Source organism: Tupaia chinensis, unplaced genomic scaffold (assembly GCF_000334495.1).
Source record: "Tupaia chinensis unplaced genomic scaffold, TupChi_1.0 Scaffold000578_2, whole genome shotgun sequence".
In the NCBI taxonomy this organism is placed as follows: domain Eukaryota; kingdom Metazoa; phylum Chordata; class Mammalia; order Scandentia; family Tupaiidae; genus Tupaia; species Tupaia belangeri.
In genome coordinates this window covers 2,390,829-2,395,548 of record NW_006160094.1, presented here as the reverse complement: position 1 = coordinate 2,395,548, position 4,720 = coordinate 2,390,829, and positions in this window count along the sequence as shown.

The window sequence follows — 4,720 nt, the reverse complement described above, 5'->3', positions numbered from 1 at the left end:
GCTCATTGTGGAAGACTGAAAGGACACAAGAAGAGGTTCATCAGGTGCCCTCATTGGACAGCTCTGATGCTCCACACAGCAGCCTTGCGGCTCTGCTCTTAACACCGTGAAGAGAGACAGGGTGGGCAGCACAGCAACACCCCACCCTCAGGCCCGGCAAGCAGCACGCGGTCAGTTCTGAGCAGGTTTCCCAGGACGACACGCAGGAGGCCAGCTTGCTATGGGTGCTCCCAGAGCGCTAGGAGCTGAAGGCTGCAGACCGAAGACATCTAGCCAGAGAGGCTCCCCATAACGGGAGACAGCACATGGGGAGACCAGCACGTCGCCCTCAGAGCAGCTTCTGATGCCTCCTGCAGGGACAGTGGTGCAAGGAGAGAGCTCCAACAGCAACCACGCTTTATTTTAATCATTCTCTTTTTTTTAGTGTTTTATTTAACTTTATTCATTTATTTATTCATTTCTTTATTTCAATTTGATCAGAGAGGGACAGAGAGAGAGAGAACGTGAGAAAGCAAGCCACCAGGTCTGGGACTCAAACCACGGTCAGCCATGTGGGAATCCAGCACCTTGAACCACCCCGCCACCTGCCGGCCCGCAACTGCTTTGTAAAAGCTTTCATGCCTTGCCTCTAATCAAACCTCCTCCACCTCACCTACACAGGGGCTGCCGTTGTGTAGGGGGAAGCAATGAAGAGACCAGCCATTCTTCCTTCCTCTCCACAAGACCCTGGGGCCCTGGACGGCTCTTGGGAGAGGGAGAGACGTGAGCCCGACCGAGTCTGATAAGATGTTCCGTTTTCACCTGAACTCGGTTACGTTTTCAGATACATGATAACAAGTGAGAAGCTATGGGATCTATGGCTGAGAGGACGGAAGTAGAGATTCAACAGAGCATGTTGGAAATTGCTTTGGGACAAATAATACCCCCACTTCATGCGTGTTTCATGCCAAACGTCTACTTCTTAATAAACCAGTTACAGTTACAAACACTCTGGATCTCAGCGAGTGCCCTGACCTCTCGGGAGTGGACGTATTTGGGTCCAGCTATGTCAGAGAGTGGAAAGACATTCAGACAGCAGCCTTAGCGGCCTCATCACCAGGGCCCAGATATGCAGTAGTAAACGGCGTCTCAGGAGTGTGTGCCAGTGTGTGTGTGCATGTGTGTGTGCATACGTGAGTGGGTGTTTGTATTCACCTGTATGTGTGCTCACATGTGAGTTTGTATGCATGCGTGTGTATGTGTGCAGAGTGTCCAGCTATCTCAGAGAGTGGCAAGACATTCAGACAGCGGCCTTAGTGGCCTCATCACCAGGGCCCAGATATGCAGGTAGTAAACGGCATCTCAGGAGTGTGTGCCAGTGTGTGTGTGCATGTGTGTGTGCATACGTGAGTGGGTGTTTGTATTCACCTGTATGTGTGCTCACATGTGAGTTTGTATGCATGCGTGTGTATGTGTGCAGAGTGAGTGTCAGGGTCTGCACAGGACTGCCTGAGTGTGAGGGCCACACCACAGAAAGGTGTGCAACGGTGTTCCTGTTTCCAGTGGTGGCCCAAAGAGGGGGATAGCCGGAACCAAAAGCAGCAAGGAACAGGGTAATACAGGACAATGCAGCTGGCGCTCCATCTGGCAAAGAAAAACACTTTAAAAATGGGGGCTGGCTGAAGTAAAAGGTTTTACCGCAACTCGGATTTTCATTTAGGACCCAACATCTTAATCAAGGGGGAAGAAACCCACTTGACGCACCATTACGAAGGTTTCCAGAGTGGCCAAGTTTCTTCTCTCCCAAGCCATTTGTCTCTCCGTGAGTTAATAATTTTCCACAGCTGGCGTGTAACCTAAGTGCGGATGTTCTGCTGAGCCCATCTCTGCCAGCTGCTCCTGCTTCCAGGGACTGATGGGGAGAGACAGCACCAGGGTCTTCCCAGCAAACCTGCCAGAGCTCGCTAAGTGGGTCACCGCGTGCTCGTTGCTGAAGGGGACACAGGTGCACTGCCGTCCCCACTCAGTGTCTTCCCGTTGTCTTTTCCTTCTCTTGCAAATAGCACGTCTTCCCTCTGACTTCTACAGGAATCTATTTCTTTCATATTTCCCTGGATCATCAAGAAAAAAGAAAAGGTGGGGGGGGGACCTAAAAGCCATTCATTTGAGGCGCACCTCACACAGGTAGTTGTGCAACCACTTTATTCTGTAAGAGCAGGTTCTATTTCTGTTAGCCATACCTCCCACTGAAGCCATCTTACCGTTATTTTTTGTCCTCTGTTTTCCCCTGAAAGGCAGCCGTTTCCAGAATGTCACAGGTTATTGAGTTCATGAGAACAGTGGTCGCTGGCGGCACCGGCCTTTCCAGGGGGAACCAGACGCTTTCATTCCAATTCGCTGACTTACACGGGAAGCAGTTTCTCCCGGTTGTGTCCCTTCACCAAGGAACAAGAGCCATCAAAGTGTCACGGACTTAGATCTGGAAGGGTCCTCGTCTACCATGCATGCTAATCTTCTTGTTTCACACATGAAGACACGGAGACCTGGAGAATGAAGTTACCCATCACCCAGCCCCCGGTAGCAAAGCTCTAGCGCTCGCGACTCCCAGTCTAACGCTCCGTGTTGGCTCTGTCCTGCCTCCTACATGCCTGTCTTGCCGATACTGAAATACGGCACTTCTGCCTGTATGTTGGCCCCGCAAACTTCCCCGTGGGTTTTTTTCATTATGAGAACCTATGTGAACTCACCAAAGACAGAGAGCACCCCCAGTGAGGCATGGTCATGTCACAATCCTTTTCCCCTCATTCTTCTTTCCATCTAGATTTCGAGCACACACACGTACATACACGCACGCACACTGCAGCATATTTCATATTTTTCAAATCTCCAGGGCCGGGATTTGAACTGCAGTCAACTGTGTGCGATCTGGCTCCCTGTGCACAGCTCTTAACTTCTGTGCTATGGGGCTGGCCCAGCTTCCTGATTCTAAGCACGAAGGCTTCTCGATCTCCTTCACTGGATGTGTCATTTGGAACTGATTTACTCAGCTCTGGCTGGATGTCATGTGCTGTGCTGTTTCACGCACACAGGCACAACTAGAGTCATGTTTCTGGGTGTCATTGTTCTAGAAATGGAAAATTTAGCCTATCAGTGAATGAAGCATGGCTAGAAATAGGTAGACTGCAGAGAACATCTCTCCCTGCAGTAGAACCCTGGAGACTCGCAGTCACCACTTGCTCTTCATGAAAGGCATAAAGAGCTTCAGGAACATTCTCAGCGGCTGGCCTTGGCGGCTGGCAGTTGGATTTGGTCTAGGTATGCAACTTGTGTGCTGGGGGGTGGGGATATGCAGAGCTGAGTCAGAGCGAGGTGGGAGAGCCCGGCCGTGGAAGGAAGAGCAGGGTGCCAGGAGGAGACTGGACGAGGGAGGAGCAGACGCTGGGTGGTGAGCGTGTCAAGTCCCCTTCCGCCACTAGGCCACGGAGGTCAGCCACTGGCTCCTTAGTCTCCAAAAACTTCGCCCTGCTCTTGCTCTACCACGTGGAGGGCAGTTCCAGTGCACGCGTGTACAGCCCCCTCCACACACAAACACTCCCACACATACAAACACAAACACACACACCCCCACACACACACAAACACTCCCCCACACATACACACACATCCCACACACACAAACATCCCCACACCCCACACCCCCACACACATACACACACACCCCACACACACAAACATCCCCACACCCCACACCCCCACACACATACACACACACCCCACACACACAAACATCCCCACACCCCACACCCCCACACACATACACACACACCCCACACACACAAACATCCCCACACCCCACACCCCCACACACATACACACACACCCCACACACACAAACATCCCCACACCCCACACCCCCACACACATACACACACACCCCACACACACAAACATCCCCACACCCCACACCCCCACACACATACACACACACCCCACACACACAAACATCCCCACACCCCACACCCCCACACACATACACACACACCCCACACACACAAACATCCCCACACCCCACACCCCCACACACATACACACACACCCCACACACACAAACATCCCCACACCCCACACCCCCACACACATACACACACACCCCACACACACAAACATCCCCACACCCCACACCCCCACACACATACACACACACACACACAAACACCCCCACACATACAAACACAAACACACACACCCCCACACACACACAAACACCCCCCCACACATACACACACATCCCACACACACAAACATCCCCACACCCCACACCCCCACACACATACACACACACACACACAAACACCCCACACACACAAACACCCCCACACACATACACACACACCCCACACACACACTCCATACCCCCAACACACAAACACCCCCACACACCTCACACCCACACACACCCCACACCCCACACACACACATGCACAAACACCCCCCACACCCCCCTCACAAACATCCCCACACCCCACACCCCCACACACATACCCACAAACATCCCCACACACATACACACACACCCACACACACAAACATCCCCCCACACACACAAATATCACACACACACACAAACACCCCCCACACCCCCACACACACACCCCACACACACCCCACACCCCACACACACACACACACCCCACACACTCCACACACACACACCCCACACACACACACACACACACACACA